Genomic DNA, 26,371 nt, shown 5'->3' with positions numbered 1-26,371 from the left:
AAAGAAGATTTCTGTAATACGGTTAAAACAGCATATAAAGTGTAAAAACATGCAAATTGAGGTTAAAACCGGTTTGATCCGGTTTAAAAGAAGAATTCTTGTAATACGGTTAAAACAGCATATAAAGTGTAAAACATGCAAATTGAGGTTAGAACCAGTTTGATCCGGTTGGAACCTGTTAAAACCGGTTTAAAAGAAGAATTCTTGTAATTTGGTTAAAACAGCATATAAAGTGTAAAAACATGTACATTGAGGTTAGAACCTGTTTAATCCGGTTGGAACCGGTTTGATCCGGTTTAAAAGAAGATTTCTTGTAATACGGTTAAAACAGCATATAAAGTGTAAAAACATGCAATTGAGGTTAGAACCTGTTTGATTCAGTGGGAACTGGTTAAAACCGGTTTAAAAGAAGAATTCTTGTAATACGGTCAAAACAGCATATAAAGTGTAAAAACATGCGAATTGAGTTTTAGAACCCGTTTGATCTGGTTGGAACTGGTTAAAACCGGTTTAAAAGAAGAATTCTTGTAATACGGTCAAAACAGCATATAAAGTGTAAAACATGCAAATTGAGGTAAGAACCTGTTTGATCCGAAAACGGTTTAAACCGGTTTAAAAGAAGAATTCTTGTAATAAAGTCAAAACAGCATATAAAGTGTAAAACATGCGAATTGAGTTAGAACCGGTTTGATCAGGTTGGAAATGGTTAAAACTGGTTTAAAAGAAAGATTTCTTGTAATACGGTTAAAACAGCATATAAAGTATAAATATGCAAATTGAGGTAGGAACCAGTTTAATCCTGTTTAAAAGAAGAATTCTTTTAATAACGGTCAAAACAGCATATAAAGTGTAAAACATGCAAATTGAGGTTAAAACTGGTTTGATCTGGTTTGAACCGGTTAAAACCGGTTTAAAAGAAGAATTCTTGTAATACGGTCAAAACAGCATATAAAGTGTAAAAACATGCAAATTGAGGTTAAAACCGGTTTGATCCGGTTGGAACCGGTTAAAACCGGTTTAAAAGAAGAATTCTTGTAATACGGTTAAAACAGCATATAAAGTGTAAAACATGCGAATTGAGGTTAAAACAGGTTTGATCCGGTTGGAACCGGTTAAAACCGGTTTAAAAGAAGAATTCTTGTAAGGCAGTCAAAACAGCATATAAAGTGTAAAACATGTAATTGAGGTTAGATTGAGGTTTGATCCGGTTTAAAAGAAGGATTCTTGTAATACGGTTAAAACAGCATATAAAGTGTAAAACATGCAAATTGAGGTTAGAACCAGTTTGATCCAGTTGGAACTGGTTAAAACCGGTTTAAAAGAAGAATTCTTGTAATACGGTTAAAACAGCATATAAAGTGTAAAACATGGAAATTGAGGATAGAACCGGTTTGATCTGGTTGGAACCAGATTAATCCAGTTTGATCCGGTTTAAAAGAAGAATTCTTGTAATACGGTCAAAACAGCATATAAAGTGTAAAACATGCGAATTGAGGTTAAAACCAGTTTGATCCGGTTGGAACCGGTTAAAACCGGTTTAAAAGAAGAATTCTTGTAATACGGTCAAAACAGCATATAAAGTGTAAAAAAACATGCAAATTGAGGTTAAAACCGGTTTGATCCGGTTGGAACCGGTTAAAACCGGTTTAAAAGAAGAATTCTTGTAATACGGTTAAAACAGCATATAAAGTGTAAAAAAACATGTGAATTGAGGTTTGATCCGGTTGAAACCGGTTTAATCCGGTTTAAAAGAAGAATTCTTGTAATACGGTTAAAACAGCATATAAAGTGTAAAACATGTAAATTGAGGTTAGAACCAGTTTGATCCAGTTGGAACAGGTTTAAAACCGGTTTAAAAGAAGAATTCTTGTAATACGGTCAAAACAGCATATAAAGTGTAAAAAACATTGAGGTTAAATTGAGGTTAGAACCGGTTTGAACCGGTTTAAAAGAAGAATTTCTTGTAATACGGTTAAAACAGCATATAAAGTGTAAAAACATGCGAATTGAGGTAAGAACCGGTTTGATCCGGTGGAAATGGTTAAAACCGGTTTAAAAGAAGAATTCTTGTAATACGGTTAAAACAGCATATAAAATGTAAAACATGCAAATTGAGGTTAGTACCAGTTTGATCCGGTTGGAACCGGTTAAAACCGGTTTAAAAGAAGAATTCTTGTAATACGGTCAAAACAGCATATAAAGTGTAAAAAACATGCAAATTGAGGTAAGAACCTGTTTGATTCGGTGGAAAACAGTTAAAACCGGTTTAAAAGAAGAATTCTTGTAATAAAGTCAAAACAGCATATAAATGTAAAACATACGAATTGAGTGTAGAACCGGTTTGATCAGGTTGGAAATGGTTAAAACTGGTTTAAAAGAAGATTTCTTGTAGTACTCTCAAAATGGAGTATAAATATTCAAATTGAGGTAAGAACCAGTTTAATCCTGTTTAAAAGAAGAATTCTTTTAATAAATTCAAAACAGCATATAAAGTGTAAAACATGCAAATTGAGGTTAGAACCGGTTTGATCTGGTTTGAACCGGTTAAAACCGGTTTAAAAGAAGAATTCTTGTAATACGGTCAAAACAGCATATAAAGTGTAAAACATGCGAATTGAGGTTAAAACCAGTTTGATCTGTTTGGAACCGGTTAAAACCGGTTTAAAAGAAGAATTCTTGTAATACGGTCAAAACAGCATATAAAGTGTAAAACATGGAAATTGAGGTTAGAACCGGTTTGATCTGGTTGGAACCGGTTAAAACCGGTTTAAAAGAAGAATTCTTGTAATACGGTTAAAACAGCATATAAAGTGTAAAACATGCAAATTGAGGTTAGAACCAGTTTGAACTGGTTTGATCCAGTTTAAAAGAAGAATTCTTGTAATACGGTTAAAACAGCATATAAAGTGTAAAACATGCAAATTGAGGTTAGAACCGGTTTGATCCGGTTTGAACCGGTTAAAACCGGTTTAAAAGAAGAATTCTTGTAATACGGTCAAAACAGCATATAAAGTGTAAAACATGCAAATTGAGGTTAGAACCTGTTTGATCCGGTTGGAAAACGGTTAAAACCGGTTTAAAAGAAGAATTCTTGTAATAAAGTTAAAACAGCATATAAAGTGTAAAACATGCAAATTGAGGTTAGAACCGGTTTGATCCAGGTTGGAACCGGTTAAAACTGGTTTAAAAGAAGATTTCTTGTAATACGGTTAAAACAGCATATAAAGTGTAAAAATGCAATTGAGGTTAAACCAGTTTGATCCGGTTTAAAAAAGAAGAATTCTTGTAATACGGTCAAAACAGCATATAAAGTGTAAAACATGCAAATTGAGGTTACGACCGGTTTAATCTGGTTGAACCGGTTAAAACCGGGTTAAAAAAAGGATTCTTGTAATACCGTCAAAACAGCCATTAAAGGTGTAAAAACATGCAAATTGAGGTAAGAACCTGTTTGATTCGGTGGAAAACGGTTTAAACCGGTTAAGAAGAAGAATTCTTGTAATAAAGTCAAAACAGCATATAAAATGTAAAAACATACGAATTGAGGATAGAACCGGTTTGATCAGGTTGGAAATGGTTAAAACTGGTTTAAAAGAAGATTTCTTGTAGTACTCTCAAAACAGAGTATAAATATGCAAATTGAGGTAGGAACCAGTTTAATCCTGTTTAAAAGAAGAATTCTTTTAGTAAAATCAAAACAGCATATAAAGTGTAAAAACATGCAAATTGAGGTTAAAACTGGTTTAATCTGGTTTGAACCGGTTAAAACCGGTTTAAAAGAAGAATTCTTGTAATACGGTCAAAACAGCATATAAAGTGTAAAAACATGCGAATTGAGGTTAAAACCAGTTTGATCCGTTTGGAACCGGTTAAAACCGGTTTAAAAGAAGAATTCTTGTAATACGGTCAAAACAGCATATAAAGTGTAAAACATGCGAATTGAGGTTAAAACAGGTTTGATCCGGTTGGAACCGGTTAAAACCGGTTTAAAAAAAGATTTCTTGTAATACAGTGAAAACAGCATATAAAGTGTAAAACATGTGAATTGAGGTTTGATCCGGTTTAAAAGAAGGATTCTTGTAATACGGTTAAAACAGCATATAAAGTGTAAAACATGCAAATTGAGGTTAGAACCAGTTTGATCCAGTTGGAACCGGTTTAAAAGAAGAATTACTGTAATACGGTTAAAACAGCATATAAAGTGTAAAAAACATGGAAATTGTGGATAGAACCGGTTTGATCTGGTTTGAACCAGATTAATCCTGTTTGATCCGGTTTAAAAGAAGAATTCTTGTAATACGGTTAAAACAGCATGTAAAGTGTAGAAACATGCGAATTGAGGTTAGAACCGGTTTGATCCGGTTGGAACCTGTTAAAACCGGTTTAAAAGAAGAATTCTTGTAATACGGTTAAAACAGCATATAAAGTGTAAAAAACATGCGAATTGAGGTTAAAACAGGTTTGATCCGGTTGGAACCGGTTAAAACCGGTTTAAAAGAAGAATTCTTGTAATACGGTTAAAACAGCATATAAAGTGTAAAACATGTGAATTGAGGTTTGATCCGGTTGAAACCGGTTTAATCCGGTTTAAAAGAAGAATTCTTGTAATACGGTTAAAACAGCATATAAAGTGTAAAACATGCAAATTGAGGTTAGAACCGGTTTGATCCAGTTTGAACCAGGTTTGAACCGGTTTAAAAGAAGAATTCTTGTAATACGGTCAAAACAGCGTATAAAGTGTAAAAACATGGAAATTGATGTTACAACCGGTTTGAACCATTTTAAAAGAAGAATTTCTGTAATACGGTTAAAACAGCATATAAAGTGTAAAAACATGTACATTGAGGTAAGAACCGGTTTGATCCGGTTAAAAGGTGGGTTCTTGTAATACGGTTAAAACAGCATATAAAATGTAAAACATGCAAATTGAGGTTAGTACCAGTTTGATCCGGTTGGAACCGGTTAAAACCGGTTTAAAAGAAGAATTCTTGTAATACGGTCAAAACAGCATATAAAGTGTAAAAACATGCAAATTGAGGTAAGAACCTGTTTGATTCGGTGGAAAACAGTTAAAACCGTTTAAAAAGAAGAATTCTGGTAATAAAGTCAAAACAGCATATAAATGTAAAACATACGAATTGAGTTAGAACCGGTTTGATCAGGATGGAAATGGTTAAAACTGGTTTAAAAGAAGATTTCTTGTAGTACTCTCAAAATGGAGTATAAATATTCAAATTGAGGTAAGAACCAGTTTAATCCTGTTTAAAAGAAGAATTCTTTTAATAAATTCAAAAACAGCATATAAAGTGTAAAACATGCAAATTGAGGTTAGAACCGGTTTGATCTGGTTTGAACCGGTTAAAACCAGTTTAAAAGAAGAATTCTTCTAATACGGTCAAAACAGCATATAAAGTGTAAAAACATGCGAATTGAGGTTAAAACCAGTTTGATCTGTTTGAAACCGGTTAAAACCGGTTTAAAAGAAGAATTCTTGTAATACGGTCAAAACAGCATATAAAGTGTAAAACATGGAAATTGAGGATAGAATCGGTTTATCTGGTTGGAACCAGATTAATCCTGTTGGAACCGGTTTAAAAGAAGAAATCCTGTCATACGGTTGTAAGAGCATATAAAGTGTAAACAAATGCAAATTGAGGTTAAACTCGGTTTGATCCAGTTTAAAAGAAGAATTCTTGTAATACGGTTAAAACAGCATGTAAAGTGTAGAAACATGCGAATTGAGGTTAGAACCGGTTTGATCCGGTTTGAACCGGTTAAAACCCGTTTAAAAGAAGAATTCTTGTAATACGGTCAAAACAGCATATAAAATGTAAAAACATGCAAATTGAGGTTAGAACCTGTTTGATTCGGTGGGAAACGGTTAAAACCGGTTTAAAAGAAGAATTCTTGTAATAAAGTCAAAACAGCATATAAATGTAAAAACATACAAATTGAGTGTAGAACCGGTTTGATCAGGATGGAAACGGTTAAAACTGGTTTAAAAGAAGATTTCTTGTAGTACTCTCAAAATGGAGTATAAATATTCAAAACCAGTTTAATCCTGTTTAAAAGAAGAATTCTTTTAATAAATTCAAAAGAGCATATAAAGTGTAAAAACATGCAAATTGAGGTTACGACCGGTTTAATCTGGTTTGAACCGGTTAAAACCGGTTTAAAAGAAGAATTCTTGTAATACGGTCAAAACAGCATATAAAGTGTAAAAACATGCAAATTGAGGTAAGAACCTGTTTGATTCGGTGGAAAACGGTTTAAACTGTTTAAGAAGAAGAATTCTTGTAATAAAGTCAAAACAGCATATAAAATGTAAAAACATACGAATTGAGTATAGAACCGGTTTGATCAGGTTGGAAATGGTTAAAACTGGTTTAAAAGAAGATTTCTTGTAGTACTCTCAAAACAGAGTATAAATATGCAAATTGAGGTAGGAACCAGTTTAATCCTGTTTAAAAGAAGAATTCTTTTAGTAAAATCAAAAGAGCATATAAAGTGTAAAAACATGCAAATTGAGGTTAAAACTGGTTTAATCTGGTTTGAACCGGTTAAAACCGGTTTAAAAGAAGAATTCTTGTAATACGGTCAAAACAGCATATAAAGTGTAAAACATGCGAATTGAGGTTAAAACCAGTTTGATCCGTTTGGAACCGGTTAAAACCGGTTTGAAAGAAGAATTCTTGTAATAAAGTCCAAACAGCATATAAAGTATAAAAACATGCGAATTGAGGTTAAAACAGGTTTGATCCGGCTGGAACCGGTTAAAACCGGTTTAAAAGATTTCTGGGAAGGCAGTGAAAAGAGCATATAAAGTGTAAAAACATGTGAATTGAGGTTTGATCCGATTTAAAAGAAGGAATCTTGTTATACGGTTAAAACAGCATATAAAGTGTAAAAACTTGCAAATTGAGGTTAGTACCAGTTTGATCCAGTTGGAACCGGTTTAAAAGAAGAATTACTGTAATACGGTTAATACAGCATATAAAGTGTGAAAACATGGAAATTGTGGATAGAACCGGTTTGATCTGGTTTGAACCAGATTAATCCTGTTTGATCCGGTTTAAAAGAAGAATTCTTGTATGACGTTTAAAACGGCATGTAAAGTGTAAAAAGATGCGAATTGAGGTTAGAACCGGTTTGATCCGGTTGGAACCTGTTAAAACCGGTTTAAAAGAAGTATTCTTGTAATTTGGTTAAAACAGCATATAAGGTGGTAAAAATATGTATATTGAGGTTAGAACAGATTTAATCCGGTTGGAACCGGTTTGATCCGGTTTAAAAGAAGATTTCTTGTAATACTGTTAAAACAGCATATAAAGTGTAAAAACATGCGAATTGAGGTTAGAACCGGTTTGATCAGGTTGGAACCGGATAAAACCAGTTTAAAAAAAGAATTCTTGTAATACGGTTAAAACAGCATATAAAGTGTAAAACATACAAATTGAGGTTAGAACCAGTTTGATAAGGTTGGAACCGGTTCAACCGGTTTAAAAGAAGATTTCTTGTAGTACGGTAAAAACAGAATATAAATATGCAAATTGATGTAGGAAACAGTTTAATCCAGTTTAAAAGAAGAATTCTTTTAATAAAGTGAAAAGAGCATATAAATAGTAAACACATGCAAATTGAGGTTAAAACCGGTTTAAAAGATTTCTTGTAAGGCAATCAAAAGAGCATATAAAGTGTAAAACATGCGAATTGAGGATTGATCAGGTTTGATCCGGTTGAAATCGGATTGATCCGGTTTGAAAGAAGGATTCATGTAATACGGTTAAAACAGCATATAAAGTGTAAAAACTTGCAAATTGAGGTTGGTAACGGTTTGATCCGGTTGAAACCAGGTTTGAACCAGTTTAAAAAAAGAATTCCTGTCATACGGTTAAAACAGCATATAAAGTGTAAAAACATGCAAATTGAGGTTAAAACCCGTTTGATCCGGTTTAAAAGAAGAATTCTTGTTCTACGGTAAAAACAGCATATAAAGTGTAAAAACATGCAAATTGAGGTTAGTACCAGTTTGATCCGGCTGGAACCGATTAAAACCGGTTTAAAAGATTTCTTGTAAGGCGGTGAAAAGAGCATATAAAGTATAAAAACATGTGAATTGAGGTTTGATCCGGTTGAAATCGGTTTCATCCGATTTAAAAGAAGGATTCTTGTAATACGGTTAAAACAGCATATAAAGTGTAAAAACTTCCAAATTGAGGTTAGTACCAGTTTGATCCAGTTGGAACCGGTTTAAAAGAAGAATTACTGTAATACGGTTAATACAGCATATAAAGTGTCAAAACATGGAAATTGTGGATAGAACCGGTTTGATCTGGTTGGAACCAGATTAATCCAGTTTGATCCGGTTTAAAAGAAGAATTCTTGTAATACGTTTAAAACAGCATGTAAAGTGTAAAAAGATGCGAATTGAGGTTAGAACCGGTTTGATCCGGTTTGTACAGGTTTGATCCGGTTTAAAAGAAGTATTCTTGTAATACGGTCAAAACAGCATATAAAGTGTAAAAACATGGAAATTGATGTTACAACCGGTTTGAACCATTTTAAAAGAAGAATTCCTGTAATACGGTTAAAACAGCATATAAAGTGTAAAAACATGCGAATTGAGGTAAGAACCGGTTTGATCCGGTTAAAAGGAGGGTTCTTGTAATACGGTTAAAACAGCATATAAAATATAAAACTTCCAAATTGAGGTTAGTACCAGTTTGATCCGGTTGGAACCGGTTAAAACCGGTTTAAAAGAAGAATTCTTGTAATACGGTCAAAACAGCATATAAAGTGTAAAAACATGCAAATTGAGGTAAGAACCTGTTTGATTCGGTGGAAAACGGTTAAAACCGGTTAAAAAGAAGATTCTAGTAATAAAGTCAAAACAGCATATAAATGTAAAAAACATACGAATTGAGTGTAGAACCGGTTTGATCAGGATGGAAATGGTTAAAACTGGTTTAAAAGGAGATTTCTTGTAGTACTCTCAAAATAGAGTATAAATATTCAAATTCAGGTAGGAACCAGTTTAATCCTGTTTAAAAGAAGAATTCTTTTAATAAATTCAAAAGAGCATATAAAGTGTAAAAACATGCAAATTGAGGTTACGACCATCTGGTTTGAACCGGTTAAAACCGGTTTAAAAGAAGAATTCTTCTAATACGGTCAAAACAGCATATAAAGTAAAAAACATGCGAATTGAGGTTAAGACCAGTTTGATCCGTTTGAAACCGGTTAAAACCGGTTGGAAAGAAGAATTCTTGTAATTCGGTTAAAAGAGCATATAAAGTGTAAAAACATGTACATTGAGGTTAGAACAGGTTTAATCCAGTTGGAACCGGTTTCATCCGGTTTAAAAGAAGATTTCTTGTGATACGGTTAAAACAGCATATAAAGTGTAAAAACATCCGAATTGACGTTAGAATCGGTTTGATCCGGTTTAAAAGGAGGATTCTTGTAATACGGTCAAAACATCATATAAAGTGTAAAAACATGCGAATTGAGGTTAGAACCGGTTTGATCAGGTTGGAACCGTTTAAAACCGGTTTAAAAAAGATTTCTTGTAGTACGGTCAAAACAGAATATAAATATGCAAATTGAGGTAGGAACCAGTTTAATCCGGTTTAAATGAAGAAATCTTTTAATCAAATCAAAAGAGCATACAAAGGGTAAAATATGCAAATTTATGTTACAACCCGTTTGATTCGGTTGGAACTTGTTAAAACCGGTTTAAAAGAAGAATTCTTGTAATACGGTTAAAACAGCCTATAATGTGTAAAAACATGCCAATTGAGGTTGGAACCGGTTTGATCCGGTTTAAAAGAAGAATTACTGTAATACGGATAAAACAGCATATCAAGTGTAAATAATGGAAATTGAGGTTAGAATCGGTTTGATCCGGTTTAAAAAAAGATTTCTTTTAATAATGTTAAAACAGCATATAAAGTGTAAAAACATGCGATTTGAGGTTAGAACCGGTTTGATCCGGTTTAAAAGAAGAATTCCTGTAATACGGTCAAAGCAGCATATAAAATATAAAAACAGGCAAATTTAGGTAAGTACCGGTTTGATTCTATCCGGTTAAAACTGGTTTAAAAGAACAATTCTTGTAATACGGTCAAAACAGCCTATAAAGTGTAAAAACATACGAATTGAGGTTAGAACCAGTTTGATCCGGTTTAAAAGGAGGATTCTTGTAATACAGTTAAAACAGCATATAAAGTGTAAAAACATGGAAATTGAGGTTAGAACCGGTTTGAACCGGTTGGAACCAGATTAATCCGGTTTGAACCGCTTTAGAAGAAGAATTCTTGTAAATATACCGTTCGTTACATGTGTGTAGAAATATACAAATAACTATTTACTCATAAATGTTTAAATTTGAGTCGTATTTTTAATAAATAGAAAGTAAATGAGAAATACTTTGAAAACACAGATTTCGAGTACGAACTTGTGCACTCGTACATGTGTACTATCATTAAGCTTTCTTTGCACTTGCGAGCGGGTTGTGTATACTTCAAATATGAACTTTGATAAATAAAACACACATCAAATTACTGTGTTAGTATCCTTAATATCCCTGTAATTTAGTCGGGTCTCTAAGTAAAATATATGTGGGTTGAAAAATCCCATTCCTTTCCAGAGAAACGTCTTATTGATCACATATTTACAAACAATTGTCAGAATTACGTACCCGGTAAAATACTCTTTCTATTGGTCACAGTAGTCGGTGGTACTACTTAAAAACTTTCAAATGATTGGTTAGAAGGGCGGAGTTACTCATGTTGATTTGCTAAATATATTGCTATCTCGACAAATCATAGAAGAGGGAGGTTCTTATTTTACATTTATCATGTCCGTAGCTCAAATTCGAGTTTCTATTTCTTTAAGTATTTGTACATGTTGAATAGTGGGCGTGATAAAACAGAAACTGAGTAATAAGACAGCTGGAGGTATTATGTGACATACAGTAATAGATACTTAACTTTTGTCTTTACATTTCCTCTTAAATTAGGAAATTAAAACATATATAATTTTAAAATTTAGATTATGAACTACGTTTTGATGCTAATCTCATTGACGTAAGTGGTTAAAATGTAAGTTAATAAAATTTTGAAAATAACTCTCCAAGCGTTGTGACACGTGCAATTTAACCTACATGGGTGAAACAAAGGGATTTTGTTTGTTTTGAATTTCGCGCAAAGTTACTGAGGGCTATCTGCGCTAGCCGTCCCTAATTTTACAGTGTAAGACAAAAAGTGTGTGTGTGTGTTTTTTATAGTTGAGCCACATCAGGCTATTTGTTGAGTCCACCGAGGGGAATCGAACCCTTGTTTTTAGCATTGTAAATTTGTAGACTTACTGCCGCACTCGTGGGTGAAGAAAACAAAAGGATATTTGTGCTTTACTCACCACGACTATGGAAACACGGTTTTTAGCAATATAAGTATGCAGACATCCCGCTGTGCCAATGGAGGCCTTTTACATATTTATCATAAATAGTAGGTTCAATTCATTTTCACCGAGTTGTTATTGACAATAATAATTGAAATACTATATAAACTATACAAGTTTAATAAAAATAATCCTTACTTCTTACAAGAAGTAGTAATAGTGTGACTCAAAACTTACACAATATTTTAATCTCTAATATATGGTTTGTTTGTTTTTTGAATTTCGGAGCAAAATACAAAATGGCTATCTGCGTTAGCCGTACTTAATTTAGCAGTGTAAGGCTACAGAGAAGCCAGCTAGGCAGTACCACCCATCGCCATCTCCTGGGAAACTCTTTCACCAAGAAATAGAGGGAGTGACTATCATATAATAATGCCCCACGGCTGAAAGAGCGAACATGTTTACGAGTCGAGCGCCTTAACCATGCCCGGCCCTAGTATATGCTAAGACTTAATATTAATAAATATTTTACCTTTAATAATAAGTTTATTTTAAAATAGAAAAGCTACTTTTGTGAAAATATTTTCAAATTTACCATTACCAATAATTTCATTTCTCTTTCATACTTATTCATATAAAAGTTTGGACATATACAGCAAATCAAATTGTGTTTCTAAGTAATACTCAAATCATTGATCAGATGGCACTAACAGTTTATTCACAATATAATGCAGGCGTACAACAAATCACGGAATTAAAATTAGTTTATGTTGTAATAAAGTCATTTGAAGCATCAAAGTTCTATTAAAACATTAATGGATCAACCAAGTTAACAAATTAAATAACTGGTTACAATTTTCTTTCTTCAGAAATTAAAATGTATTAAAATACGTTTCCACAAACATTTTAAATTATCTGAATTGCTGACAAAACGACAGTTAATGAGTAGTGTTGACAGACTCCTCATCCATAAAACTTTAGAATTGGCACTAAACATTCAGGAAGGTAGCGTTCTGGAGTCAGCTAAACCCAGATTCGTTCGTCAGACTGCCAGATAGTGAGGTATGATTCATTTCTCCAGAGAACGCTTTTCCATTTCTACAGAATCCAATGGCGGTGTGCTTTATACCGCTCAGCCGACGCTTGGTATTGTGCATCTTGATTTTAGGTTTGCGTCCGGCTGCTCGGCCATGGAAACCCATTTTATTAAGCTCCTGACGAACAGTTTTGTGCTGACGTTGCTTTCAGAGGCAGTTTGAACTCGGTACTGTGTGTTGCAACTGTGGACAGATGACTTTACGCGCTACGCACCTCAACACCCGCGGTCCAACGGGGAAAGCAATATCCAAAATGTCCTTAGTAACGTGTGTAAGTTGTGGGGAAATGTCCTTGCAACGGGGTAAGAAGTGGGGAAATTCTCTAGCAACGGGTGTATTCAGTGGGAAATGTCCATAGCAACGGAGGTAAACAGTGGGGAAAATGTCCATAGCAACGGGTGGTAAACAGTGGAGAAAATGCCCCTAGCAACGAAGAAAGCAGTGTCCAAAATGTCCTTAGCAACCTGGGTAAGCAGTGGGGAATGTCCTTAGGAACGGGGTAAGCAGTGGGGAAACTTTCCCAGCAACGGGTGTAAACAGTGAGGGAAATGTCCTGGAAACGGGGGTAAGCAAGGTCCCCAGCAAAGGGTGGTAAGCAGTGGGGAAATGTCCCTAGCAACGTGGGTAATAAGTGTGGGAAATGTCCCCAGCAATGGGGAAGCAGTGTCGGAAATGTCCCTAGCAACGGGGTAAGCAGTGTCTAAAATTTCTTTAGCAACGGGAGTAAACAGTGAAGAAAATGTCTTTCAACGGGGTAAGCAGAGGGAAATGTCCCCAGCAATCGGGGTAAGTAGTGGGGAAATGTCAACATCAATGGGGTGTAAGCAGTGTCGAAAATGTCCCCATCAACGGGAGTAAGCAGTGTCCGAAATATCCCTAGCAACGTGGGTAAACAGTGGGGAATGTCTTTAGGAACGGTGGTAAAGCGTGGGGAAAATATCCCCAGCAACAGGTGTAAGCAGTGAGGGAAATGTGTCTAGAAATGGGGGGTAAGCAGTGTCCCTAGCAGAGGGTGGTAACGAGTGGGGAAATGTCCCAGCAACGAAGGTAAACGTTAAGGTAAATGTTCCTAGCAATGGGAAATAAGCAGTGTCGGAAATGTCATTAGCAACGGGTAAGCACTGTCTAAAATTTCCTTAGCAACGGATGTCAACAGTGAAGAAAATGTCCCTTCAAAGGGGGGTAATCAGTGGGAAATGTCCCAGCAATGGGGTAAGAAGTGGGGAAATGTCCAAAGCAATAGGGGTAAGTAGTGTCGGAAATGCCCTAGAAACGGGGGTAAGCAGTGTCCAAAATGTCTTAAGTAATGGAAGTACGTAGTGGTGAAAATTTCCCAGCAATGGGTTGTATTCTGCGGGAAATGTTTTAGCAACAGAGGTAAACAGTAGGGAAATGACCCTAGCAACAGGTTGTAAGCTGTAAGGAAATATCCCTAGCATCGTGGGGAAAACAGTGTAGGATATGTCCGTATCAACGAGAATAAGCAATGGGGAAATGTCTCACCAGCAAAGGTAATCAGTGAAGAAAAGGACCCCAGCAATAGGGCAAAAAAGTGGGGTAAATATCCCTAGCAATGGGAGTAAACAGTTGTAGAAATATCCCCAGCAACTGGGTGTAATTATTGTGGGAAATGCCCTAGCAACTGAGGTAAACAGTAGGGAAAATATTTTAGCAACGGGGTTAAGCAGTGGGGAAATGTCCCTAGCAACGGGTGAAAGCAGTGGGAAGAATATCCCTAGCAACGGCGGTAAGAACTGGGGAAATGTCGCTAGCAACGGGGTAAGCAGTGTCGGAAATGTCCATAGCAACGGAGGTAAGCAGTGTCCGAAATGCCCCTAGAAACAGGTATAGGCAGTGAAGGAATGTCCCAAACAACGGGTGTTAAGCAGGGTCGGAAATGACACAAGCAACAGGGTAAGCAGTGTCGGAAATGTTCCTAGAATCGGTGTTAATCAGTGGGAAAATGTCCCAGCAACGGGTGTATGCAGTGGGGAAATGTCCCAGCAATGGGGGTAAGCAGTTGGGAAATGTCCCAGCAACGGAGGTAAACAGTAAGGTAAATGTCCCCAGCAACGGAGTAAGCAGTAGGTGAAATGTCCCTAGCAACGGTGTATATTCACTGGGGAATGAACCCAGCAATAAAGGTAAACAGTTGATGAAATGTTCTTAGAAACGTGGTTAAGCAGTGGGTGAAATGCCCCAGCAACAGTGGTAAGCAGTGTCCAAAATGTCACTAGCAACGGGGTAAGCAGTGGAGAAAATTTCCAAAGCAACGTGTATAAACAGTGAGAAAAATGTCCTGGAAACGGGGTAAACAGGGTCCCCAGCAAAGGGTGGTAAGCAGTGGGGAAATGTCCCCAGCAACAGGGGTAAGTAGTGGGGAAATGTCCCAAGCAACGGGGTATAAGCAGTGTCGAAAATGTCCCCACCACCGGGAGTAAGCAGTGTCTGAAATGTCCCTAGCAACAGGGGTAAGCAGTGTTTAAAATGTTCTTAGTAACAAGGGTAAGTAGTGAGGGAAAAGTCCTTCACAATTGATGAAGCAGTGGGAGAAATCTTCCCAGCAACGGAGTGTATTCAGTGGGAAATATACCTAGTAACGGGGGTAAGCAGTGTCTAAAATGTCCCCAGCAACGTCGGTAAGCAGTAGGGGAATGTCCTTAGGAACAAGGGTAAGCAGTAGGTAAAATTTTACTAGCAACGGGTCTAAACAGTGAGGGAAATGTCTCAAGAAACGGGGATAAGCAAGGTCCCTAGCAAAGGGCAGTAAGCAGAGGGGAAATGTCCCTAGCAAGAGGGATAAGAAGTGTGGGAAATGTCCCCAGCAATGGGAAGTAAGCAGTATCGGAAATGTCCATAGCAAAGTGGGTAAGCAGTGTCTAAAATTTTTTTAACAATGGGGTAAACAGTGAAGGAAATGTCCCTTCAATGGGGTAAGCAGTGGGAAATGTCCCTAGCAATGGTGGTAAGTAGTGGGGAAAATGTCCCCAGCAACGGGGTAAACAGTGTCGGAAAAGTCCCTAGGAACGGGAGTAAGCAGTGTCCGAAATATCCCTAACAACTGGGGTAAGTACTGGGGAAATTTCCCAGCAACGGGGTATAAGCATTGTCGAAAATGTCCCTACCACCTGGAGTAAGCAGTGTTTGAAATATCCCTAACAACGGAGGTAAGCAGTGAGTTTAATGTCCTTGGCAACTGAGGTAAGCTGAGGGGGAAATATCCAAAGCAATAGGATGTATTGAATGAGGGAAATGACTCTAGCAACGGGGGTAAGCAGTGACGGAAATGTCCCAAGCAACAGGGGTAAACAGTGGGGAAATGTCCCTAGCAACGGGGTAAGTAGTGTCGGAAATATCTTTAACAAAGGGGTAAGCAGTGTCTAAAATGTCCCTAGCAACGTGGGTAAGCAGTAGGGGAATGTCCTTAGAAATTGGCAGTAAGCAGGGTTTCTAGCAAAGAGTGGTAAGCAGTGGGGAAATGTCTCTAGCAACAGGGGTAAGCAGTGTCGGAAATGACCCTAGCAACGGGGAAAGGCAGTGTCTAAACTTTTCCTAGCAGCGAGGGTAAAAGTGCAGGAAGTGTCCCCAGCAACGGATATAAGCAGTGTCGAAAATGTCCCCACCAACGGGAGTGAGTAGTGTTTAAAATATCCCTAACAATGGAGGTAAGCAGTGGGTTCAATATCCCTGACAACTGAGGTAAGCAGTGTTCAAAACGTCTTAGTAATGGGAGGAGTAGTGGGGAAATGTCTTTAGCAACGGGGATAAGCAGTGGGGAAATTTCCCCAGCAACAGGGGTAATCAGTAGGGAAAAGGACCCCAGCAATAGGGGAAAAGTGAGAAAAATGTCTCTAGCAACGGGTGGTAAACAGTAAGGGAAACGTCCCTAGCAACGGGGTAAGCAGTGGGAAGAATATTCCTAGAAACGGGGGTAAGAACTGGGGAAATGTAGACAGCAACGGGAGTGAGCAGTGTCAAAAATTTTATTAGGAACGGAGTTTAATAAGTGGTGGAAATGTCCCCAGCAACTGAGGTAAATAGTAAAGGAAATATCTTTAACAACGGGGTAAGCAGTGTCTAAAATGTCCCTGCAACGTGGGTAAGCAGTAGGGGAATGTCCCAGAAATGGGCAGTAAGCAGGGTCCCTAGCAAAGGGTCGCAAGCAGTGGGGAAATGCCCCAGCAACAGGGGTAAGCAGTGTCGGAAATGTCCCTAGCAACGGGGTTAGGCAGTGTCTAAAATTTTCCCAGCAGCGGGGGGTAAAAGTGCAGGAAGTGTCCGCAGCAACGGGGTATAAGGAGTGTCGAAAATGTCCCTACCAACGGGAGTAAAGAGTGTCCGGAATATCCCTAACAATGGAGGTAAGCAGTGGATTTAATATCCTTGGCAACTGAGGTAAGCAGTGGGGAAATGTTCTTAGCAACGAAATGTATTCAGTGGGGTAAATGATCCCAGCAATGGGGCAAGCAGTGTCGAAAATGTCCCTAGCAACGGTGTTAATCAGTGGGAAAATGTCGTTAGCAACGGGTAAACAGTGGGGAAATATCCCGAGCAACGGGGTAAGCAGTGGGGAAATGTCCCCATCAACAGGGATAAGCATTGGGTGAAATGACACAAGCAACGTGGGTAACACAGTGGGGAAATGACCCCAGCAACATGGGTAAGCGTTGGGTGAAATGACAGTAGCAACGGATATAACCAGTAAGGTAAATGTCCCTAGAAACGGGGAATAAGAAGTGGGGAAATGTCCTTAGCAGCGGGTGTATTCAGTGGGGAACTGTTCCTAGAAACGGATATAACCAGTAAGGTAAATGTCCCTAGAAACGGGGAATAAGAAGTGGGGAAATGTCCCAGCAATGGGGTTAAGCACTGAGTGAATTGGTCCCAGCAACAGGGATAAGTAGTGTCGGAAATATCCCTAGCAATGGAGATAAGCAGTGCGGGAAATGTCTCGAGAAACGGGGGTAAGCAGTGTCCCTAGCAAATGGTGGTAAGCAGTGGGGGAAATGTCCCGAGCAACAAGGGTAAGAAATGTGAAAAATGTTTTATTGCAACGGAGGTAAGCAGTGTCAGAAATGTCCCTAGCAATGGGGTAAGTAGTGGGGGAAATGTCCCCAGCAAAGGGGTATAAGCAGTGTCGAAAATGTTCTAACCAATGGGAGTAAGCAGTGTCCAAAATGTCCCTAACAATGGAGGTAAGTAGTGGGTTTAATGCGCTTGGCAACAGAGATAAGCTGTGGGGAAATGTCTTAGCAATGGGTGTAAGCAGTTGGGAAATGCCCTAAGCAACAGAGGTAATTAGTAAGGTAAATGTCCCTAGCAACAAGGTAAGCAGTGAGAGAAATATCCCTAGCAACGGGGTAAGCATTGTCAGAAATGTCCCTAGCAACCAGAATAAGCAGTGAGGGAAATCTCCTTAGCAACGGGGGGTAAGCAGTGGGGAAAATTCCGAAAAACGGGTAAACATTGAGGATCCCTAAAAACGGAAGTAAGCAGTGGGGAAATGTCCCTAGCAAGTGTGGGTAACAGTTGTTCAATGTCCGTAGAAACGTGTAAACAGTAGGGGAAATGTCCCTAGCAATGGGGTAAGAACCGGGTAAATTGTCCCTAGCAATGGGGTCAGCCATGTCAGAAATGTCCCCAGCAACGTGGGTAAGCAGTGGGGAAAGAATACCCAGCAACGTGTTTAAACAGTGAGGGAAATGTCTCTAGAAACGGGGATTACGAAGTGGTGGAAACGTCCCTGCAACGGGGGGTAAGCAGTGTCCAAAATATCCTTAGGAACGGTTTTAAGCAGTGGGGTAAATGCCCCTAGCAACGGAGGTAAAGAGTGGGTGAAACTCCATAGTAAAGGGTTAGCAGTGTCCGAAATGTCCCTAGCAACGGGGTAAGTAGTGTTGGAAATATTCCCTAGCAATGGTGCAGGCAGATTCCGAAATGTCTTTAGCAACGTGGCTAAACAGTGGGGAATGTACTTAAGAACCGGATAAGCAGTGGGGAAAATTTCCATAGCAACGGGTGTAAGCAGTGAGGGAAATATCTCTAGAAACGATGGGGTAAGCAGGGTCACCATCAAAGGGTGGTAAATAGTGGGGAAATGTCCCACCAACGTGGGTATGAAGTGTGGGAAATGTCCCTAGCAACATGGGGTAAGCAGTGTCTGAAATGTCCCTAGTACGGGGTGAAGAAGTGTCTATAATTTCCCTAGCAATGGGGTGAACTGTGTAGGAAATGTCCCCACCAACATGGTATGAGCAGTGTTGAAAATGTCCCTACCAACGGAAGTAAACAGCGTCCGAAATGTCCGTAACAACGGAGGAAAGCAGTAGGTTTAATGCCCTTGGCAACTGAGGTTAGCAGTAGGGGAAATGTCCCATCAATGGATGTTTTCAGTGGGGAAATTTCCCTAGCAACAGGGTGTATTACTAGAAAATGTCCCTAGCAACGGAGGTAAACAGTGGGGAAATGCCCTTAGCAACAGTTGATAAGTAGTAAGGAAAATGTTCCTAGCAACATGGATAAACAGTAAAGGAAATGTCCCTAGCAACGGTGATAAGCAAAAGGGAAATGTCCCTTATAAATGGGGTGTATTCAGTGGGAAAATGTCCCTAACCACCGGGGTAAGCATTGGGTGAATTGTTCCTAGCAACGGGGGTAAGCAATATCCGAAATGTTCCTAGCAAAGGGTGTAAGCAGTTGGGGAAATCTTCTGAGCAATGGGGTAAGCAGTACGGAAAATCTCCGAAGCAAAGAGGGTAAACAGTGGAGGAAATGTTTCTATAAACGGGGAGTAAGCAGTTGGGGAAATGTACCCAGCAATGGGGAAAAGCAGTGTCCGAAATGTCCCTAGCATCAGTGTCACCAGTGAGGAAATGTACTTAGCAACGGAGGTAAACACAGAGGGAATTGTCCCTGCAACGGGGTAAGCAGTGGGGAAATGTCCCATCAACAAGGAAAAGCATTAGGTGAAATGACACAAGCAACGTGGGGTAAGCAGTGGGGAAATGTCCCCATCAACAAGGAAAAGCATTATGAAATGACACAAGCAACGTGGGGTAAGTAGTGGGGAAATGACCCTAGCAACATGGGTAAACATTGGGTGAAAAGACACAAACAACATGAGCTAAGCAGTGACGTAAATGTCCCTAGGAACAGGGTAAGCATTGGGTGAAATGCCCCAGCAACGAGGGTAAACAGTAGGGGAAATGTCCCTAGCAACGGTGATAAGCAAAAGGAAAATGTCCTTATAAATGGGGTGTATTCAGTGGGAAAAATGTCCCTAACCACCGGGGTAAGCAGTTGGGGAAATGTCCCAAGGAATGGGGGTAAGTAGTGTCAGAAATGTCCCTAGCAACGGGGGTAAGCAGTGGGTAAAACTCCGCATCATCGGGTGTAAACAGTGTGGGAAATGGTCCCAGCAACGAGGGTAAGCACCGGTGAATTGTCCCCAGCAAAGGGTGTAAGCAGTTGGGGAAATCTTCTGAGCAATAGGGTAAGCAGCACGGAAAATCTCCGAAGCAAAGAGGGTAAACAGTGGAGGAAATGTTTCATAAACGGGGAGTAAGCAGTGGGGAAATGTCTCAGCAATGGGGAAAAGTAGTGTCCGAAATGTTCCTAGCATCAGTGTCACCAGTGGGGAAATGTACTTAGCAACGAAGGTAAACACAGAGGGAAATGTCCCTGCAACGGGGTAAGCAGTGGGGAAAATGTCCCTATCAAGAAGGAAAAGCATTAGGTGAAATGACACAAGCAACGTGGGGTAAGCAGTGGAAGAAATGACCCTAACAACATGGGTAAGCTTTGGGTGAAATGACACAAACAACGTGAGGTAAGCAGTTGCGTAAATGTCCCTAGGAACAGAGGTAAGCATTGGGTGAAATGACACAAAAACGTCAGGTAAGCAGAGGGCGAAATGTCACCAGCAAAGGGGAAAGCAGAGGGAAAATGTCCCAAGCAACGGGGTAAACAGTAGGGGAAATGTCCCTAGAAACGGTGGCAAGTAGTGTCCGAAAAGTCACTAGCAACGGTGATAATCAATGGGGAAATCATCTTATCAACGGGTGTAAAGAGAGTTGGAAATGTCTTTAAAAACGGGGAGTAGGCAGTGTCGGAAATATCCCTAGCAACAAAGGTAAACAGTGTCCGAAATGTCCCTAGGAACTGGGGTAAACATTTGGGGAAATGAACCGAGCAACGGGGGGTAAGTAATGTCGGAAATGTCCCTAGAAAATAGAGTAAGCAGTGGGGTAAATGTCCCTACCAACGGGTGTAAACAGTGTGGAAATGTCCCTAGCAATGGGGTAAACAGTGGAGGAAATGCCCCAGCAACGGAAAGTAAGCAGTGGTAAATATCCCTAACATCGGAGGTAAGCAGTGGGTTTAATGTACTTGTCAACTGAGGTAACGAGTGAAAGAAATGCCCTTAGCAACGGATTTATTCAGTGAGGCAAATGTATCTAGCAATGGGGTGAGCAGTGTCTGAAATGTCCCTAGCAACAGGGTATGCAGTGGGGAAATGTCCCCGCAACGGGGTAAGCAGTAGGGGAAATTTTCCCAGCAACGGATGTACTCACCATGAGATGTCCCTAGCAACAAAGGCAAACAGTGGGGGAAATGTCCCTAGCAACGGGTGGTAAACAGTAAGGGAAATGTCCCTAGCATCGGGGGTAAGCACTGGGTGAATTGTCCCTAGCAACGGGGGTAAGCACTGTCCAAAATGTCCCTAGCAAGGTGGGTAAGGAGTGGGGAAAATTTTCCTAGTAACAGATGTAAACAGTGAGGGAAATGTCTCTAGAAACGAGGGATGCAGTGTCTAAAATTTCCTTAGCAACAGGGTACACAGTGAAGGAAATGTTCCTTTAACAGGGTAAGCAGTGGGAAATGTCCCTAGCAACGGGGTAAGTAGTGGGGAAATGTCCCCAGCAACGGGAGTAAGTAGTGTCCGAAATATCCCTAACAACAGAGGTAAGCAGTGGGTTTAATGATTTTGACAACTGAGGTAAGCAGTGGGGAAATGTCCCAAGCAATGGATGTATTTAGTGGGGAAATGACCCCAGCAACGAAAGTAAGAAGTGTCGGAAATGTCCCTAGCAACGGGGTAAGCCGTGTCCAAAATGTCCTTAGTTACGGGGATAAGAAGTGGGGAAAATGTCCCAGCAACGGGTGTAAGCAGTGGGGAAATTTCACCAGCAATGGGTTGTATTCAGTGGGAAATGTCCCTGCAACAGACGTAAACAGTGGGGAAATGTCCCTAGTAACAGGTGGTAAGCAGTAAGGGAAATGTCCCCAGCAACGTTGGTAAAGCAGTATAGAAAATGTCCCAGCAACGGGGGGTAAAAAGTAAAGTAAATGTCCCTAGCAACGGGGGGTAAGCAGCGTCGGAAATGTCCATAGCAACCGTGATAAGCAACATGGAAATATCCCAGCAACGTTGTAAACAGTGGGGAAATGTCCCGAGCAACGGGAGTAAGCAGTGGGGAAAATGTCCCCAGCAACAGGGGTAAGCATTGGGAGAAATGACACAAGCAACGTGAGGTAAGCAGTGGGGAGATGTCCCCAGCAAAGGGGAAAGCAGAGGGAAAAGTGCCCCAGCAACAGGGTAAACAGTAGGTGAAATGTCCCTAAAATGGAAGTAAGCAGTGTCCGAAATGTCATTAGCAATGGTGATAAGCAATGGGAAATGTCCCAGCAATGGGGTAAAGAGTGCGGAAATTACCCAAGCAACAGGATAAGCAGTCGGAAACAGCAACGATAAGCAGTGTCGGAAATGTCCCTAGCAAATGGGTAAGCAGTTGGGGAAATGTCACGAACAATGTGCTTATACAGTGGGGAAATGTCCCCAGCAACGGGGTATATGCATTGTCGAAAATGTCCCCACCAACCTGGAGTAAGCAGTGTTTGAAATATCCCCAACAACGAAGGTAAGCAGTGGGTTTAATGTCCCATGACTGAGGTAAGCAGTGGGGGAAATGTCCCCAGCAATGGGATGTATTCAGTGGGTGAAATGTCCCAGCAATGGATGTATTCAGTGGGTGAAATGTCCCCAGCAACAGGGTAAGCAGTGGGGAAATGTCCCTTGCAACGAGGGTAAGCAGTGGGGAAAGTCTCGAGCAACGAGATGTATTCAGTATGAAATGTCCCCAGCAACGGTCGTAAACAGTAGGGGAAATTCTCCCAGCAATGGAAGTAAGTAGTGTCGAAAATGTTCCCATCAATGGGTGTAAGCAGTGGGGAAAATCTCCCAGAAACAGGTGTAAGCAGTGAGGGAAATGTCCCAGAAACGGGGGTAAGCAGTTTCTAGCAAAGGTTGGTAAGCAGTGGGGAAATGTCCCTAGCAAGAGGTTGGGAAAGTCCCTAGGGAAATGTCCCTAGCAACGGGGTAAGCAGGGTTACCAAGAAGCAGTGGGAAATGTCCCAGCAGAAACGTCCCAGTGGTAAGCAGTGTCGGAGATTTCCCAGCAACGGGGTAAGCAGTGTCTAAAATTTCTATACCAATGGGGAAGCAGTGAGAAATGTCCCTAGCAACGGGAGAAAGTAGTGGGGAAATGTCCCCAGCAACGGGTTTAAGCTGTCGAAAATTTTCACCAACGGGAAAAGCAATGTCCAAAATGTCCCTAACAACGGAGGTAAGCAGTGGGTTTAATGCCCCTGGCAACAGAGGTAAGCAGTGGGAGAAATGTCCTTCGCAACGGTGAAAAGCAGTTGGGAAATGTCCCAGCAATGGAGGTAAGTGTAAGGTAAATGTCACCATCAACGGGGTAAGCAGTAGGAGAAATGTCCCTGGCAATGGCGTGTATTCAGTGGGGAAAGGAACCTAGAAACGGAGGTAACAGCTGATAAAATGTCCTTAGGAATGGGGTTAAGCAGTGGGGAAATGTCTTATGAATGGGGTTAATCAGTGTCCAAATGTCCCTAGCAACAAGGGAAAGAAGAAGGAAAAATCTCCTTATCAACGGGGGTAAGCAGTGGGAGAAATGTCCGAAGCAACGAAGTAAACAATGGAGGAAATGTCCCTAGAGAGGAAGTGTAAGCAGTGAAGAAAATTTGTTGTCCCTAACAACGGGTGGTAAGCAGTGGGGAAATGTCACGAGCAATGTGGGTATGCAGTGGGGAAATGTCCCTAGGAATGGGGTAAACAGTGGGGAAATGTCCCCAGCAACGGGTGGTATACAGTGGGGAAAGGTTCTTAGCAATGGTGGTAAGTAGTGGGGAAAAGGTCCCCAGCAACGTGATATAATCAGTATCGAAAATGACCCCACCAACAGGAGAATGCAGTGTCCGAAATATCCCTAACATCGGAGGTAAGCATTGGGGAAATGTCCTTAGTAACGGGATTTATTCAGTGTGGAAAATGACCCTAGTAATGGGGTAGAGCAGTATCGGAAATGTCCCTAGCAACGGGGTAAGCAGTATCCAAAATGTCATTAGTAATAGGGGTTAGTAGTTGGGGAAATGTTTCTAGCAACGGGGGTAAGCAGTAGGGGAAATTTCCCTAGCAACGGGGTAACCAGTGGGGAAAGGACCCCATCAACGGGGTGTAATCAGTGGGGAAATGTCCGTAGCAAATGAGGTAAACAGTAGGGGAAATGTTTTAGCAATGGGGTTAAGCAGTTGGGGAAATGTCTCTAGCAACGGGTGAAAGAAGTGGGAAGAATATCTCTAGCAACGGGTAAGAACTGGGGAAATGTCGCAAGAAACGGGGTGAGCAGTGTCGAAAATGACCCAACCAACGGGAGTAAGCAGAGTCCAAAACTCTCTAGAAAAGGTGTTAATAAATGGGAAAATGTCCCAGCAACGGGGGTAAAGAGAGAAGGAAATGTCCCGATCAATGGGGGGTAAGCAGAGGGGTAAATATCCGTAGCAACAGGGTAAGCATTGGGAGAAATGACACAAGAAACGCGGGTAAACAGTAGAGAAAATGTCCCTAGAAACGGGGGGGTATGTAGTGTCCGAAATGTCACTAGCAACGGTGATAAGCAATAGGGAAATGTTCTTAGCAACGGGGTAAACAGTGTCGGAAATGTCCCTAGCAATTAGGGTAAGCAGTGTTTAAAATTTCCCTGCAACTGGGATAAACAGTAGAGGAAATGTCCCTAGCATCGGGGTAAGTAGTTTGGGAAATGTCCCAAGCAACGGTGTATAAGCAGTATAAAAAATGTTTCTACCATCGGGAGTTAGCAGTGTTTGAAATATCCATTACAACGGAAGTAAGCAGTGGGTTTAATGTCCATGGCAGGTGGGGTAAGCAGTGTAGGAAATGTCCTTAGCAACGGATGTATTCAGTGGGTGAACTGTCCCCATCAACAGGGTTAAGCAGTGTCTGAAATGTTCCTAGCAACGGGGTAAGATGTGGGGAAATGTCATTTCCAACGGGAGTGAGCAGTGGAGGAAATTTCCCAGCAACGGATGTATTCAGTATGAAATATCCCCAGCAACTGAGGTAAACAGTGGGGTAAATGTCTCTAACAACGGGTGGTAAACAGTAGGGGAAATGTCCCTAGCAAAGGGTGTAAGTAGTGACGAAATTATCTTTAGCAACGTGGGTAAGCAGTGTCCAAAATGTCCCTAGCAACGTGGGTAAGCAGTGGGGAAAATGTCCCTAGCAACGAGTGTAAACAGTGAGGGAAATGTCTCTAGAAACGGTGTGTAAGCAGTGTTTAAAATTTCATTAGCAACAGAGAAGAAAATGTTTTATGAATGAGGTGTAAGCAGTGAGAAATGTCGCTATCAACGGGAGTAAGTAGGGGAAAATGTCACCCGCAACGGTGTATAAGCAGTGTCGAAAATGTTCCCACCAACGGAATAAGCAGTTCCGAAATATCCCTAACAACAGAGAAAAGCAGTGGGTTTAATGTCTTGACAACTGAGGTAAGCAGTGGGGAAATGTCCTTAGCAACGGTATGTATTCAGAGGGGAAATGACCCCAGCAACGGGGTAAGCAGTGTCCAAAATGTCCTTAGTTATGGAAATAAGTGGTGAAGGAAATATCCCAAGCAACGGGTTGTATTCTGTGGGAAATGTCCGTTGCAACGAAGGTAAACAGGGTTTCCACCCTGAGCAACAGGTGGTAACCAGTAAGGGAAATGTCCCCAGCAACGTGGGAAAGCAGTAGAAATGTCCATAAACAACGGGGTAGACAGTAGAAGAAATGTCCCCCCCAGCAACGGTTAAGAAAGTGTCCGAAATGTCCCTAGCAATGGTGATAACAATAGGGAAATGTCCCTAGCAACGGGTAAACAGTGTCGGAAATGTCCCTAGCAACGTAAGGGTAAGCACGGGGTAAGCAGGGTTTAATGTCCCTGGAAACTGAAGTAAGCAGTGGGAGAAATGTCCCAGGAATGGGGTGTATTCAGTGGGGAAAATGTCCCTAGGAAAGGAGGTAACGAGCAAGGTAAATGTCCCTAGAAACGGAGTGTAAGCAGTGGGAAAAATGTCCCCAACAACGGAGGTAAGCAGAGGGGAAATATCCCTAGCAACGTGGGTAAACAGTGAGGGAAATGTCCCAGCAACAGGGTAAGCAGTGGGTTTAATGTCCCTGGCAACTGGAGTAAACAGTGGGGAAATGTCCTTAGCAATGAGGGTATTCAGTGGGGAAATGTCCTAGCAACAGAGGTAAACAGTAAGATAAATGTCCCTAGCAACGAGGTAAGCAGTGGGGAAATGTCCAGCAATGGGGTGTATTCAGTGGGGAAATGTTCCCAGCAATGGGGTGGTAAGCAGTGTCGGAAATGTCCCAGCAACGAGGTTAAGCAGTGTACAAAATGTCCCTAGCAACGGTGTTAATCAGTGGGGAAATGTCCCAGCAATGGGGGTAAACAGTGGAAGAAATGTCCCCAGCAACGGAGGTAAGCAGTGGGGAAAAATGTCCCTAGCAA

This window comes from Tachypleus tridentatus, unplaced genomic scaffold, assembly GCF_004210375.1.
Source record: "Tachypleus tridentatus isolate NWPU-2018 unplaced genomic scaffold, ASM421037v1 Hic_cluster_2, whole genome shotgun sequence".
NCBI lineage: Eukaryota > Metazoa > Arthropoda > Merostomata > Xiphosura > Limulidae > Tachypleus > Tachypleus tridentatus.
This window is presented reverse-complemented; position numbering follows the sequence as displayed.